This window comes from Pocillopora verrucosa, chromosome 4, assembly GCF_036669915.1.
Source record: "Pocillopora verrucosa isolate sample1 chromosome 4, ASM3666991v2, whole genome shotgun sequence".
NCBI lineage: Eukaryota > Metazoa > Cnidaria > Anthozoa > Scleractinia > Pocilloporidae > Pocillopora > Pocillopora verrucosa.
In genome coordinates this window covers 9,815,441-9,833,004 of record NC_089315.1, presented here as the reverse complement: position 1 = coordinate 9,833,004, position 17,564 = coordinate 9,815,441, and the positions used below count along the sequence as shown (strand labels likewise).

General features: G+C 39.7%; 1 pseudogene; it reads right to left on the bottom strand.

Moving 5' to 3' along the window:
- LOC136276926 (E3 ubiquitin-protein ligase rnf213-alpha-like) overlaps positions 1-17,564 on the bottom strand; it is an 80,734-nt pseudogene that overhangs the window by 22,260 nt on the left and 40,910 nt on the right.

Genomic DNA, 17,564 nt, shown 5'->3' with positions numbered 1-17,564 from the left:
AACAATAGGCTAAGGCTATATGGCTCACTGGCACTGCGTTTGTGGAAGAACACGAAGGAACGAAAATGACGATTAAAACGACAAAGGCTCGGAATTGTCCTTGAAACACAATCAGGGAACGGCTGCGAGGGAGACTACAACGTGAAGAGCACATCTACATTTATTATGCTTTCTGTCTGGCCGCTTAGAGTCGATAGATATAGAAGTTAACTTTTGTTACAAAACAGAAGTACGACTTATAAACCTCACCATTTCAGTGTGAATGAAATACCTAATCATTTTTTCGAACCACGGTGATGAGAAGTAACGAAACGGCGGTGACAGCTGAACCAAAATAACAAAAGGGAGTGAAATCACAATGGATTACACAGGATTCGACACTAGAAAGACACTCGGTCGACACTATGGAGACGTTACTACCCACTGGGCCACGAGGGCACTTTGAGAGAACATTGGGAACGAGGTAAAATTTAGGGTTTTTTTTTTTTTTGCTCCCTTTAATGAATTTGCTCACCAGTAAACACAAAAAAAAACAGTTTTTGACCTAATAATAATAAAATGTTCGTAACAATCGAGATTATCTACAATCAGCGACAAAATTGTTGACACGTTGCCTTATTTAACCCCCTAGTACTTCAATTTTATCTCGTTTGCACTTGTCAAGTTAATCTACTCGCCCCCTTCCTCCCAAAACAACGTTGAAACGTGATTCCATGAACCTTCAGCTACATACGGGTAACATTGAATGGGGAGGGGTCTTGTCAATGATTAAGAGTGAGGAAGAGACATGAATGCTACTATACACATAAATAGCACTATTCAAACATGATGTATCAACTAATCATGACGTTGATTGTCGGTAATTAGCCAAAATTCTTACTTGAAGCCATCATCAACACGACATTTGACGCGGTGAGTACCAAGCCCAAGATCCACATACTTCTGTCCACCAAAGTAAACATAATACTAGAAATACAACATACCAATAAATAAGACTTAACATTTCGAAGCCTTTTCCACTTCAGCACATGTGTAATACCATTGAAGATACGACTTAACATGTATAATAATAGTTACAATACTTTTTAACATAGTAATACAACAACGAAGAGAGGCATTAACATTTCGAAGCCTTTTCCACTTCAGCACATGTGTAATACCATTGAAGATACGACTAAACATATACAGTAATAGTTACAATACTTTTTAATATAGTAATACAACAACGAAGAGAGGCATTGCGAATGTTAACAACAAAATTTACAATATTTGCAACGGATATCTCATACCTGATTTAGGGCGTCGTACAGACTCTCGTAGAGACTTTCAAAGTTCAATAGGATCACTGTTCTCCCTGTTTCCATACAAACCTTGATGCGATTGATGTTGCGACAAATCTGAATATCAAGTTATTGATCTAAGTTGTACATTTAAACATTTACTGTAGGACTCCGGTACGGAACACCAGAACAATAATCTCTCGATTTGCAAATGAAACTAAATTCCTTTGTAACAATATTTGTTTTATGTGTTTTCTGAAGTTGAGCGGAGTATTACCAAGGTCATAAGATATAAAAATAGTTTTTCCTCCCATGATTTTTACCTGAGTGTATTCCTGGTCATTAGGAAAACTACTTCCAAAGATGATGACTGCATCATCCGCTGTTCTCAAAAGATGTTGCTGCATGATGGGTAAGGCGGCGTAGTTTTCAGTCAGAATCAGAAGGTAACGGTTTTCACTGTAAGACATTTAGTTAACATGAAAAGTTACACCGTCACTATTTTATGTCAGCTACTTATAAACGACTCTACGAATCAACAAACGAAGGAATAAAAAATTGGGTCGGGATGAACTAAACATGTACCTGAAATTGGCTCTATCTGCTACGTCTTCCCTTCCAAGACTTGCCTCGATCAATCTTATTGTTGTGGGGATCTCGGCTACGTAGTCATCCTTCATTGACAAGGAAAAAGTAAGGTTAAGCAAGTAATTAGATCATCCCCTAGTGTTCACTCAATTTCCGAGCTAAACATACATGTATCAACCCGGTAAAAATAAAAAATCCCTTAAATCTGATGTGAATAATTCCCTATTGATACCAGGAATCGAAGTTTCCCTGTATGGTCATGATTTAATGGACCATTTTGCAGTGCTTTTTGACTGGGTATATCGTAATGATATAAAGAGAACGCAATGTAGAAACAAGTTCGACACTAGCTTAATATTGTTCTGTACGTCAACTTACATCTTTTTCGGTATAGTAGCGTTTGAATATCTCTACAGGGTCTCCTTCAATCAGGCCACCAAAGTTCCTCTTGATAGCGTGTTCTAGTTCATGCCACCGAGGTCTCTGTTGAGATTTTGCAGCGATTGCGTACACCATCTTTATGAGGCTTGCGTAAAGAGAAAAAAGAGGTGAATCACTTCGAGCACATAATTTCCAAGTAAATTCATCGTTAAATAAGCGAGCTAAAAAGAATATGTAAAATATATTCTCTCAGATATCAAACCTGTAAAAGTCACGGAGACCGAAAAATTCTTCTTTGCCACATTTTTTTAATGTTGCAAAATGTTTCTGTTCCTTGTAAAGTTCTGCATATCCAGCGGCCAGTGGAGAAATGAGAGGCAGGATAAGAGCTTTCACCACTTCATCCGTGGAGCAAATTCCCCTGGAAAACAATACTCAAATGTAAAAAGGAATTCAATACTTTGGGAATTTTCATGTGTTTATCGTGCTGAGAGTTATTGGCTGATATCGATTTTCGAGATATCAACATATCACAGTGGGTGGAGGGACTACAATTTTATTTCTAATGACTACCATTTTTAACGGAGATCAAAACCAATTTGATCAATTTTAGTCTTAATTATTCTTTACCATAGTTACGAAGGTTTTCATAAAGTCCAACGAAACTATTTGCACAGCCGCAATAACATTTCTGCATGGGTTAACATGAGTGCCAAAGCAAAAGGATACCATACAATTCACTTACATAGCACTGTCAATAAGCTCTCCCCTGCTTGGAACCCCACGCGAGAGCATGATTCCACGGTTCATTTTGGCGGGATCCAGGGCCCAATTTGAGATTCCAATGAAAGCTACGCGCTGCGGTTTCTCGTCAGTCTCGATGATGTCATCAGCGGTTGTTACACCATCCTCGAGCAATGGATGTAAAGTTTTAAGAGGCATGAGAGGAGAGTCTTCTGCCAGACCAACCTCATCAAGGACTACCACTGAAACAAACTTGTCTGGATTTTTCCCCTCCTGTAACTTGCTACACTGCTTGAAAGTCGCCACGATACCCTCAGGGGTCGATAAAGGACTGCACTGATATGATGCCATGTGAACCTACCATGAAATAAATAATTATACTGTTTTTAAAAATGGACCCTGAGGTAAACATAAGCATGCTACACATACAACTCTTTTTGGGAAGGGGTATTAAAGGTGCTTGGTGTGACTCTGAGATTAACTTCCTCTTTGCTGTGTACCTCCCAATTACAAAACGTAGAGCAGAAGTACTATGGACTACGCGAAGCGCGCAAAGTCAATGGTGACCAAACAGCGAATAGCTGACTTATATCCCCAAACAATTCATCGAGTTTCCCTGAAAGTATATTGGTCTATATTCGTACTTTTTGATGCGGAAAGAAGCTGTTATAGTAACGTGTCTTGACCAAGTCAACATAATAACCCAGCCAGAGCTCGAGCATAAATGTAACCAGGATATCGACTACTGCGAGATCAACATATCCCGTACGAATTCCCATTACATCGATCCTAATTGCTCTTCCCTTAGGGAAAGAAGAATATGACATTATATTGTATCTTAAATGGTCATATAACCTGCTTGAAGGTCTTGAATAATTTCGATCTTGCAGCATCGCCTTGCATATTATCGGCAACAACCGTCTTCGCCAAAGATTTTGAGCTGCCTGGTTTTCCAACCACAAATAATGGGATCCTGAGCTCAATGCACACCACCATCATAAACACATTTTCGCTCAAGGCTGTGTTGCGAGCGATGTTGGGGCCGAGATCCAACTCATTTAGCACAGCTTTTTGACAACTATCACAGACAAAATTGGAACACATAAGGTACATTGCTTGCTTACATATGGTAAAGAACTGGCAAAGGTGTGAGTAAAAAACCCGAACTCCACAAATCTTTTCTTGTTGATCAGACTTCTGTTAATACCACATACATATGGATCAAAACCGTCTTTGTCTTAATATAATATATTTTTTATAACTATCCATTAACTGGCCGTAGTAAATGTTTTTCTATTTTGGTACATAAAAGGTCCAAAAGGCTGGGTCATGAATTCCTTCGCATGAAGTAGACCACGTTGTATTAGACTCTCCTCATACCTTGAAATCTCACGGTGTATCTGCTTGTGACCACCTGGAAGCGAACATGGCGCCTTAAAGCTGCGTGCCACGACAGTGCGATATTCTTCACGCCGATCCTGAAGCTTGGCGTGATAACAAACACCAATGGCGAGTACCAGGGCACGGGTAAGAGGTGTGATTGAATCCTGCGGAATATACAAAATGATGATACTTGCGGCCCCACTTTGTACCCCTCAAACATAATTGGACTTCCTCAATAATACAAACATCTTTTTCTGGTTTAAGCAATATGATGTGTTATAGCATCAAATTTTCAGCAATTCATTCCGGATCATTATTTTGAAGGATCATACAATAACTCAATAAGGCACGTCCAAAGTCCCCAAAACGAGGACTGTGTTCAGAGTTTACCATCTTTCTTAGTCCAATTATCGTGCAAACAAACTGACTTTCAAGAAACATTTCCCACCGATTTGAGAGGATTTCTAGACTCGAGAATAGCTCATTCTAACATTCTGTGGGATTTCATTTTCGGTAAAATTTTACTTAGTGGAGCATAAAATGTTAAATGGCTTTATTACCATCTCTTCCTCTTTATCATCTTCATCGATATCTAAACCTTCCTCCCTTCGTTGCTCAGCGGTAACCTTTCTCATAAGTCTACCGAGTGTATCCACGTGCTTATAAAACCAGACCATCACTTGCATGGCTCTCTCGACATCACGAAGACTAACAAAGCTGCACTCATCCTTGATTAAAAAAAAAGGTTATTCTCTCTTTAGGCTTGCACCGCCACCGTGTGATTAAAAAAGCAATTTATAACGCTAATGCATCTAATGTGCAAAAAAAAGGGTTCTACAACTTTACACACACCGATTGATCTCTCATATATTTTTGCGAGGCTGCCAGAACCTCAGCGACTGCTTCTTCTGTCGAAGAGTCTCCTATTAGTTGTCCTTCGTGAAGAATCTGTCATAAAAACACAAATAAGTAAAATCAAATTGTATGAAAGATAGTCGAGGGGGAGTAAAGTGGCGTTTGCTCTCTTCACTCGAGGTTATTCCAGAATACGGAAAAAGACAAAGCAACAACCTTACCTCAAGGCTCTGTACTTGGACCCTTGTTATTTTTGTTATATATTAATGACATCCATAAATCTTCCAAGGAATTAACTTTTTATCTTTTCGCAGACGATACAAGTCTAACTTATGCAAATGACAACTTACGTACTCTTGAACTAACTGTCAATAATGAACTTGAGAAAATAAGCGAATGGCTTAATGCTAACAAACTAACGCTCAACGTCAAAAAGTCTAATTATGTCATTTTTCGTCCCCACCAAAAAAGAATGCCTTTCATTCCTCAAATTAAGATTTTTAATCCAACTTTAAATACTAGAGTAACTCTAGAGATGAAGGACTTTGTTAAATATTTGGGTATAATGATTGATTCTGAACTATCATGGAAGCATCATATTGACTTTATCTGTCACAAAATTAGTAGATCGGTTGGAATAATTGCTAAAATGAGGCATTACATTCCACGGCGTCTTCTTTTGAATTTATATCATGCACTTATTTCTCCTTATTTAAATTATGGTATCTGTGCATGGGGCAACTGTCCACAGACCTACCTCAATAAGATACTTGTTCTGCAAAAACGTGCTCTGCGTTTGATTTATTTTTCTAAACCCAGAGACCATGCAATCCCTTTTTTTATTGAATCAAACTGCCTTCCTTTGCAGTCTTTGTTCTTTCAACAGTTAAGCTATTTAATGTATGACGTTCATGCTAAGACAGCTCCTAAAAGTCTTCTCGATAAGTTTGCGAAAATCAATACAGAACATCATTATAATACGCGATTATCTGCAAAAGAATGCTTCTCTGTCAAATTCTCTAGAACTGAAAAAATGAAAAAATCTTTTACTAGAATCGGTGTGTCTATTTGGAATTCTATTCCACTTTCTGTTAAGACTCTCAACGTTTCTAATTTTCGTAAAAAAATTAAATTACTACTCCTTAATGTTCTAGGTAATGAAGATAATTATTTGAATGTTAAGTTTTTAATAGAATATTTTGTGAAGTTAACCTGATATATTGTATATACCTCTAGTTGTAATATTAGTCTTTATCAAATAACAAAATCCCGTGTACTTGAATTTATATGTAAGGTGTTTCTTTCTTTCGGTATGTTTTTGTATTTCTTCTTTTCTTTTTACTTATGTAATTTAATAACGTCTTTAGTTAAAGTCTTGTCCTGCCTAGATTAGCATTGTAGCTATTTGCAGGACATGAAGTTTTGTAAACCTTATATTTCCTTTTTTGGTGGACTGATGTTTCATTTCCTTAAGAATTTATTCATAAAATTAAAGGGATATAAGTAACTAAATGCCGTACCTCCTGTCCTCCTTCCTCGTACCATGAATCAAAATGTTTATTTCTACTGACCCTATCTTGGGTTCAGTGAAAATGTTCACTCAGGTCTCTTGAACATGTCACATTCCAGATTCACTTCTTTTTTATCTTTATGTCTTTAATAAATCTCAGATAAAATACACATATCTCGAGTTCCAATAATAAAATATGCGACAGAGGACTGATAGTTTATGGGTTAGAAAGATCATATTTTGAGTTCAGAGGGACTATTAGAATAAACTTACGTAACGGCTGACAATCTGGTTAGTATATAGTCTTTCTACATCTGAATTCAGCTGACCAAAATCCCATATCAACGGGCGCATGCTCCCAGGGAGGGCGTGTACACGGTAGACGAGATGACGTAATGGGATATGACCTGTAGACAACAATTATTAACAAAAAATAATTACCAAACGACCTTTTAATTCACTACTATGCTTTACCGCATTTGCACGTGAGACACAATGTCCCTGTTTTTGATCCCGACTATTTTTTTTCCAGGGTGTAACCCACCTTAGATGATCGGAGCCTGTCGCACTTGCCGGGAATCAGCCAGTAGGGAACTGTCGATGGGACAGTTACCTGGTATACAAGTTCCTCCTTTTTTAGGAATCATTCAACATTGAAGCTTCACAAACAATTCTGAACGAGGCATCACCTGTGATTAATATATCCGTTCATACTCTTCTTTTCTCAAGATCAATTTTCAAACAAAATTCTTAGGAAATTCAACCCTATAACGTCCCCTACCCAGCCGATCTTCTGATTCATCTGCTCTCACGTGATATCCAAGACCAGCTGACTCCAGCTTGTGGATCATGTCATCTGTGTGCCTAGAAATACATATGGAAACAACATTTTGCTCTTACCATCCATTTCTAAGACACTTTACGCTTAGCTAAACTTGGAGCGGGAGACACATGTTTTACCTTCTGTAGGGGTTACAGGCAGCGATAAACTGCAGCCTTTCTAGCCCTTGTCCAATAGGCCGACCATTGATTCTTCGGTCGACCATAACTTCCTTAATCATGGTCAAAGCCTCTGTAGTGTTGGCTTCATCAAAGAACAAAACTGTGTCAATATTCTTGTCTTGATTTTCGCGGGCCATTTCTTCTGCTTGGTGAACTTTGAGCTTGATATCTTCGTATGTTGTACCACCATGAACCTTGAAAAGAAAGTGGTGTATGACGAAACTGATGTAGCTGTAAAGTAGGTGTTACGTTGAAATTATTTTGTGGGAGAGATTCCCTACAACCAGAGGGAGCACCACAAGCAGCTCTACTTCCACGATGAAAGTCACTATCACAACCATATGCAGCAGGAGCATCAACAAAGACTACCACTAATAGCCCAACTTTTCCAAACACTATCAGCAACGGCAACACCACCCTTACACTCTCCCGCAATACCCCCACTCTCCCCATTTTGCCACCACTACTACCACCAGCAGTATCAACACCATCCCCACCACAACCACCATCTGCACCACACCCACGGACAACCGAACCATTTAAACTATCTCAATTTCCATCGCTAACACTTGGCTCACCACGATCACCATTACCATCAAGATGATATCGTCACCAAAATCACGTAATCACTACCTCAACGGCGTCCCCATCTGCAACATGCAGCAATCGCATTATCGTCGATACAACATTCCGAAGAGAAGCATCACCAGTTTTATCACCACCTACAACTTCCACCAAAAGCATTTCATCCCAATAGCCACCATCATAACCTAAAACATATTATCCGCTATTATCACCACCAAAATATGGTGTTAGGACTCTGCTGGTAGAAATAAATATTAGAAATCTGACAATCAACTTACCTTAACGAGAAGCATGTTCCGGGGTCCTTCAGGCCCTGCTTGTAAGCCGCACATGTATCGAATGAGACGGGTCTTACCACAACCAGTCTCACCCATCACGATAACAGGGATGTTGCATCTGTAAGTGTTAAAGTACAGAAGTGAGTGAAAACCCATTCACTTTGTCAGGCAAAGGTAGAATAGTGTTAAAAGCGTGTTTAGAGTTTGTGTTCGATCTGTTTCAGTTTCGCTGCCATTTAAACTGAGAGTTGAATTTGCTTTACCCCTTGCATAGTCTGACCTTAATTTGTCTTAAAAATGAAAAGGGAATTACTAAAAACAATACATCACCACCTCTTACCTGAATCTCATGTGAATAGCCAGAATCTTCTTGACATTGTCTGTAGTTAATTCATAGGCTATGTCTGGATCGTACAACCAGTTTACCCCCATCACAGAACATAACTGATTTATCTTGTCCTCTCTAAAACAGAGTTAATATGTTGTACAAAATTCATCACACTGGAACAAACTGTCACGTATGAACTAAAAGCTTCGGTGAAATGCTGCTTTCCCCTCTACGAGGTGTATCTAGGCCGGAAGAACTCTACCCCTAAACGCCGTATGCATGATCCCTTTTCCACGAGCTTTGCCAGTCTTACCATACACTTCATAAGAAAAAATTCATTAACTTGACTCCTAAAGGACCAAGGTTAATTGTAATAACTCTTCTTCAAAGACAAATACCTACAAATGTATTTATTGTCTGGCACCTACTTCTTGGAGGTCTCTATGTTTGTTGCAAAATCGACACGTTGGGCTTGTAGACCATTTCGCAAGGGTTTGGACATTAAACCTTTCTCCAAAATTTGACTTGTTTGTGGATCAGCAAGATCACGGACGGAATTGATGAAGAAACCAAGAAACGTCATAGTTATGTGGTCTTGGTTGAAGAACAAGTAGGGGTGAGGACTGAATAACAAAAGAAAAACATCAGACACACTGCGTTCAAAACATGGGAGATTAATAGAGAGGATATAGTCCTTATCTAATAATTTTAGCACAAAGCGAGCTCGCAATACGATTACTACGTGAAAGTTAACCTGTCTGAATGAACCCGTCACAAAACAAATGGCAGCGATAATTAATAAAAATCTGAAGTTTTGAATTATAGCAAAAACAGTTAAGCTCTCACCTGCTCTCCCAGCGTCTTCTAAGTTGAAACTGTTCGATCTCTTTTCACTCGAGCTCTGCGTTGTCCTCCGTATAAAATACAGTGTTCTCTTCTGTCAAAGATGGAGTAGCAAAATCCTACAAGGAAAGGAAATAACTCTTCATGGTACTCACTGATGCTGCAAAGCCACCAAAAGATGTAATAAAACTCAGAAGCTCCACTAATCACGTGAATAAATCAAAACCCAGTATCCAAGTTATTTGGAGTCAGCAGGACGCTATAAGAAAGTTGGGTGAGCAAAAATTTGAAAAGCTAGCTTATCCTTGACATTTGTATCATAAAGCGCACAACAAAGGAGCGGAAACCTTCAAGATTCAGCACATTGGGTCCTGCTAAAACAGCCCTCATCAGCTGCATGTCACAAAAAAAACTTTGTTCACAGTCGCGGAGCTGCGAGTTCAAGAAACTCACAAAATGACGAATCTCTGACCACGAGGGATCAGGAATACCACAATTTCTGCAAATTAAACAGTAGTGAGTAACTATGATGGCAGACAAAACAATTTATTTTAACAACCTTCAAAAAGAAAGAGAGAATAATCCTTTCCTCCATGTACGTGCCTAAGCATGCAGTTGGAAAGGGACGTCTCCCTTCAAAGAAACCTCTCATTTTTCATTTAGGAATTTGTTCAGGCTTGGCGTGCGTATATCGAGTTATGGATACACGCGGGAAGATTGGAGAGCATGAAAAATGCGTGAGAGTAGCTCGAGGCGCAGCCGAGAGCAACTCTAGCACTTCCCAAGTGCATCCATAACTCGATATACGCACAGTTAAAAGCATGAGCAAATTCTTTTATAACAGAGCGACAAGAAGGATCTGCGCGAAGAAGCCTTTTATTGTGATAGAGTGCAAATTCTCACAACGCACACTTGGGAAGTTTGGAGAACACTCAAAAAGCTAGAGTTGCTCTTGGCTACGCCTCGAGCTACTCTTACGCATTTTTCGTGCTCTCCAAACTTTCCGCGTGCATCCATAACTCAATATACGCACGCTAAGCATGAACAAATTCTTAAATTGTTAATTTACCTTTCAGCAAAGAACGAATTGACAAACATTATCTGTTAACACGTTTAGAACATTCAATTAGGTACGTTCAACAAACCTAAGAAGGAGCATGAGGCATGTCTTTTGATCTTCATCCACATTTCCTGGCGAAAACGTAAAGTTGTCAAGACTCTTTCCTTCATTTGACAGTTTCAGATATTGATAAACCCTCTGGAACGGCGCGTTTCGAAACTCTTTGACGTCAAACAGTGGATTACAGTCCTGTTTATCTAAAAAAAAATTCAAGGAAACACTTAAGAACCAACTACTACCTGCTTGTTGAAGGAGAATCTCAGTTAAATACCTGGAGTATCTGCTAAACAGCAGAGAACAGTTCTCGGTGTTTGACACTCAATAGTTGGTAGCAGGTCATAAACTGGCCGCTTAGACATTGTGGATTTTCCACATTGTCTCTGAAAATCAAAAGAATAGTAGACATCACAAGAAGAGACAGTGAAGGACACGAGCTACTTTCCATAAAGCAACGGATATTTAAATCACTTCTCAGCATCTGAAATTTTAATTCACCAACAAAACAATGGACGAAGCACCTCTCCCTGATTGTGCTACTGCATTATTCTTTTGATTTAATATCTACAGATGACATTCACCCTCTCTCCAACTTTTCACTCACCCCTTGACTTTGACCTTCTTCCTCCCTAGTGAAACCCATGGGTAGGGGTGCAGTGGTCGTAATCTCAATGATGTACAAGTCTGTGCTTCGTCTCCTCCACACTCTCCCCATCTTGTCACAAAGGTAGCCAAGGACAAGAAGGTTGAAAATAAGGGCGTCCAAACCACGTCTCACCTAAAAGGAGAACATAACATGTCATAAAATATTGAGATAAGCAACTGAGGACACGCTCCGGTTGGGCATTTTACAAGTGTTGGCCACTGGAAATATTAATTCAAGTTTCAACTTGCATACGTTTAGCATCTTACCGAAGGTGACACGTCCAGGTGGAATATACGGGACAGCGGTACATTTGCCTTCACTGCATGCGGAAGAAGTGCATCAACAAGCATCGACGAGTCTGTGGAATTCCCATGAAGAGGCACGGTCACGTGCAAGAATGTTTTTGAGTCCTTTCTCCGTAAATTTGTCATAACCATGTCGTTGTTTACGAGGTTAGGCAACTGTTCTGTTAAGCGACGAACAAACAGAGTCTTTCCCAAACCTCCTCGGTGTGATGAGACAACTCGAACGGAGAGTCTAAAAAAAAATTCTCATCAATAGGAGCCCGCTATTTCGAACCATACCGTTTGGACCATACAACAGAGTTTCTCTTTTTGAAATCTTCCATTCTAGGAACAGAGACTTCAGTCAGTTTGAACAAAACACTTCTACAAACTTTATTTCTTTCACCTGTATTGAAGGGAAAACTTTTTCCCGCACATTTTCTATTTTCTCCGCGATGGAGGCCTACCACTATCTTAATCTCTAGGAACATCAGCGAAAACTTACTTTTCTGGGTCTAAGGATCCAGCTGTTGTCCAAGTAATCTTACTACCACTGATGTAACCGTTTTGAGAAGGAGGTGCTTTGAACTGATACTTGAGGTAACTTTTCAAGTCATCTGGCGAAGGACAAGGTGGAGCAGCGACACGATACTGATCAAGAGCTGCTACTACGTTGGCACGATCTTCATTCTCGCTACTGCAGATTACTACCATGCCATAATCTGATAAGTAACAGAAACTACTGACGATTCATATCCATAAACTTGACCTTCCAATGAAAAACATGTCATGTAACTCAAGTCAAACTCACGTTCTCCAGTCTTGCCAGCAAGTCCCCGTGTCACTACACTAAGCATTTCCACTGCCTGCTTACTGACTGAAAAATCCAACACATCTGCGTGTGCGAGACAATAAAAGCGGTCCTCCATGTCCCCTATTGCACGTCTCCATAGCAACTCGATCTACGTTAAAGGAAAAACAGATAGAAGGAAACGAATTTTAATGGTTGAGCCACTCAACTCATAAGCGGGAAATTTCCCTACTTTCCTCAGTCTGCTGGATATGAGAATCAAGATGCGGTGTTTTAAGCAACTATGCTCCTCGACTCATTTTACTATTAACGGTATGAAAATATGAATATATATTGGGGAAATTCTTCCGAGATGTACACTGTACCTCTTCTGTGGTGGTGTCAGGAGTGCAAAGGAGCACCTCTTCATGGCTTGGCAAAGGCTGCTTTTTGTCATGCATATAAAGGGCGAGGACTGTAGCAAGGATGTCATCTACAACAAAATGGGTAGGACAAAGAACAAATCATAGTAGAGAAAATTTGCTGTCATGTGAAGTGGGGAATACATGGCAGCAAGACCAAAATGATTCTAGTTATTGAACTTTAATCCATTTTACTGATCTGATTAGGTGCTCCCTGAGTTCCTGTTAGACTTACCTTTAGGAACAAGCATGAGGTTGGGTCGTCCCCTTTTTAAGAATGCTGGAAAAGTGCGAGGTGTCGCTCCAATTCCTGAAATGTGAAATTAATATCACGTTCATGGTTCAGCAAATAGAGATAATTTTGATATCACAGCTGAACATTTTTCATTCACCTCAGCAGCGGTTTTAGCTGTTTTACATGAATATAAGTGAGCGTTTTACCTAGAACTGAAAGTTCTCTTAGGATGTTTCCAAGCTGAGTGAGTGTAAGATATTGACTGATCTCTGTTTCGCTATCTTCGTCTTTGCTAACCGCGTGCTCTGCAAAAATGGTTTCAGCAGGCGTGGACGACATCTCCAATACCTGGTCTTTGTCGGTTTCGTTTTCACTGAAGTAAAAGAAACATAACAAAATCTCAATTTTTGATGGTTGCTTTCATATCTTATCTCGAAAACCATCAAGTTGACATAGTTACTGTTAAGCTTACTTATTCTCACTTTATAATAAATTGCAACTTTTATATAAAAAGGAAGCATCCTACGCAAAACAGTGACATTAGCTCTTTCTCTTTAACGCTAATATTTTCAAGTAATTGTGATAAAATACTTTTTATATAATAAGCTCAGTTATGCACGCATTCTGATTGGTTTTAACTTATGATCTATTGGAGGACAGACGTATAGATGACGTCATCATTAAAACTTTTTTCCCGTATATTTTAAGTCTTTATTATATATAACAAATAGATTCCAAGTTGCCGTGCGTCTGTTCAATAATAGATCACAGAGGACGTCAAAATGTGGTAAGAACATCAGTGACACACTCGGCTGTGCCTCGTGTGCCATTTTTTTGTCCTTACCACATTTTGACGTCATCTGTGATCTATTACTGAACAGACGCACGGCAACTTGGAATCTATTTGTTAAATAGTTATTCTACGATGATGTTCCTTGTTGCGCCTAAGTTAATTTAGTTGGTATAACTAACATACCAGAAATCTTCTGCTGGCACATCCTGATCAACAGACTCCACCCCCTCTGGGAAGAATTCTCGGGCAATCATGGGATTTTGCTTCGCATCTTCGTAAAGAGCCTCGATATCAGCCTCGTCGGCTTCTTCAAGACACCACAACAGTAATTCGTCTTCTTCTGCGTCAACACCTAGCCTCGCCATAGCAGCCAACGCAATCTGCTCCGAATAACCATCGTCGGCAGCTGCATTCAAGAAACTTTGAATCTTTGATGTTTCCTTTGGCTTCGGTTTCTTGACAGATATAGTTTGTACTCGACACGTACTGGTTGCTGTTGAGAAACTCGTGCTCGCGTGGTTGTTGTTGTCAAACATTGACTTGCGAGTCTCTATTTCATCGTCTGAAGGAACATGAGTGAACGAAGGCAGCTCCGCTGTTCCTCTACGGTTCTCGAGTAATTCTGCGTCCTTAAAAGCACGCTCTATGGCTGATTTTAGGTGTTCGCTGGTCAAACTGGGACGAACACTTTCCAGCAAAGTGAGCACTTGAATGTTGTTCATAGCGAGGTCGTTGCTGTGGCAAACTGTGGCGATTTCTTTTCTCAGTGTCATCAACTGCTGCGTGGTGAAGAAGTTCAATTCTTGATACGCCTTCCTTGCATCACTGACCTTCTTCTTCCAGTTCTTGTAACATGTTTCCATGAAGGAGCTCTCTTCATCCAATTCCTTCGCAACAGACTCGCCCGCGACTTGATCTTTGCTACAGTAATATTCTTGGCTCCAATTCATACGATGAATGTAACCAGATTCAAAGAGGTCGATGTATGCAGTTGCTAAACGCATGACACCTTCAAGATTCTATAATTCGATTAAAAAAAACTTAGTTTTTCAATACCGTATTTAATCGATTAAACGCTGCCCTCCATAAACGCCACATTTCAGAGCAGGAATATCAATAAACATCGCCCTCGAATAAACTTCAAAAAGAACGCAAAAGATTGTTGACTACCAAGGCAATGATAGACAGGTTGATGGTTGATCGCTGTTAGCCTGGGACTACATCGAGTGCTTCATTGAAGATAGTATTACTTATGCATTGCAGTAAAAAAAAAACGACCGAGTAACTGTGCCAGGAGAGTGCACCAAGTATGTCTAGCCACTGGACGTTTGCTAAAGCAAGCCGTTCAAGGCCGCTTCCTCTGAAAAGTATGATAAATGGCTGGGTACTGTGGGAATTAACGGAAATAACAGCTGCTGGAAATTTGAAAGAAACCTCGAGGAGAACCATTTTGCTGCCGGTTCTTGATTCCTGTGCAGAGATACCCACAGGGGCCATCAAAAAAATCTATCTCAAGCTGCGCGTTGAACCTTCCCGTGGACGGATCGAAAGGCAGTAGACGACCAACGCTTCGATCGCATTTGGAAATTCTGAGTGAATCAGACACAAATCCTTTTGAATGTACCAGTTTTTATATCGAGGAAGCATATCCGACATTACATCATTAGTACTCGGATTATGAAGAGGAGAGTGACATTGAAATTGCGTGATATTTTTTCACTTCATGTATTGCAGTAGTATTAACATGCAAATTGTGAAATTGAGAACGCTTTAGAAAATAACTTTTGAAACAACCTCTAAAATATGTTTCTTTTTATAAAAATCAAAATGGTCAGTTACAGTACTAATGTTTGCAAGAAATGAATTGGATTGTAAATAAACGTCGCACTCGAATCAGAAAAAAATTAAAAAAACCCCGCGGCGTTCAATCGAATAAATACGTTATCAGGCAACAACTTCACTGGAAAAAACTGTCCTCAAAACTATTATATTTTCGCTTACCCTAACGAACTGCTCCACGTCATCCTTCCCTTTTTCAGCCTTTCCTGCGATCAACATCAGTTTACTCTGCAAGTCTTTTAGTTCGTCAATCGAATAAGTTTTTCTCTGCTCCTTTTCACTTCCTTCTCTAAGGGGAACCGTCAGTCGGATCACATCTTTGAATGACAATCGTTTTCCTTGTTCTGGTGACAGACCTTTCTCGGTATCCAAATGGCCCACAAGATATACACCACTGGAGTTGATCGTCTTCGCCTGCACTAATGACGTCATAGCAACCGAGCCATGAGACTCTTTGACAGTTTTTAGCCACTCCAAATGTCTGTTAGTGTCGTACTGCAAGAAACAAAGAACTCAGGTATCAATCACGTATTTGGTCCCACTGGTCAAATTCCTTGATGTGCAGTAGTGTATGAGGTAAAATCAATGAAGTTTGAGTGAGTAATTATTCTAGTATGTGTTATGTTTGCTAAAAGGGAAAGCGTTGAAAAGGGGAAGTTTGTGAGGAAATGGCCGTAAGCCCTGCCAACATTCTGATATTTGGTTATTCGATGGACGTTTCCCAAAAAGGAACTTTATTACTTGGTCACGACAAAAAGACTGAACAATAAGACTGAGAATAGGCATACAACCAAAAGACTCAATTTTATGAGTGCAAAATAAGTAAAGGTATTCCAAAAGAGGTGAAACATGTTTTGCAAACTGTTAAGGAGGTAAAGGCAAACAAGATGTTCAGTAGGAAAACAATTGAACGGTTTCATTCTGTAATTCGGCTGTTTTACCAGCTTTCTGGGTAACATCTGATCCGTCTCGACTGCTTTCCAAACAGGATCACAGGCGTTCATCAGTTGATCAAAATCCACTCTTTGTTTTTCACTCTCTTTGAGGTCAAATATCAGAGGAGCAAAACCCAAGCAGCTCGTATGCAGACTGGATATGCGGTCAGTTTCCATGTCGCTTTCACCGGCAGAGATCAAAGCCAAGTCAACAAGAACCTTAAGCTCTTGAGTGGCTGTGAAACAAAAAATACGTAACGATGTCTATTACTTTCTCAGACTGACGCTCAAGTGAGTAATTATTCTAGTATGTGTTATACAAGCGAAAAGGAACATTTTCATGCGTCGCGGAACACATAAACTTCTGTTGAATTTTAGGCAAGCTGAAAAAGCAAGGGGAGACAACCTGGGAAATCGATAATGGCAACGGACGGTTTCGTCTAGTGTTTCCGTATCAAACTCTCTATTAGACAACTTTCCCCCGCATGTCTCAACTTACATTTGATAGTTGAACGTAACCACTCCACGAGCCTTTTACTGTCTACCACTGCTTTGAGGCACTGAGCCTTGTTGACATCCAAACATTGAAGAGCTTGACCGGCCTTTGAAAAACTTTCTCCAATGCTGTGCAAGGGCTTTTGCTTGAATTCTACTGATAACTACATTAAAAAAAGGGAAAATGGAACACGCTTTTATCACATATTCTAATTTAGTTTAAGTCACGTG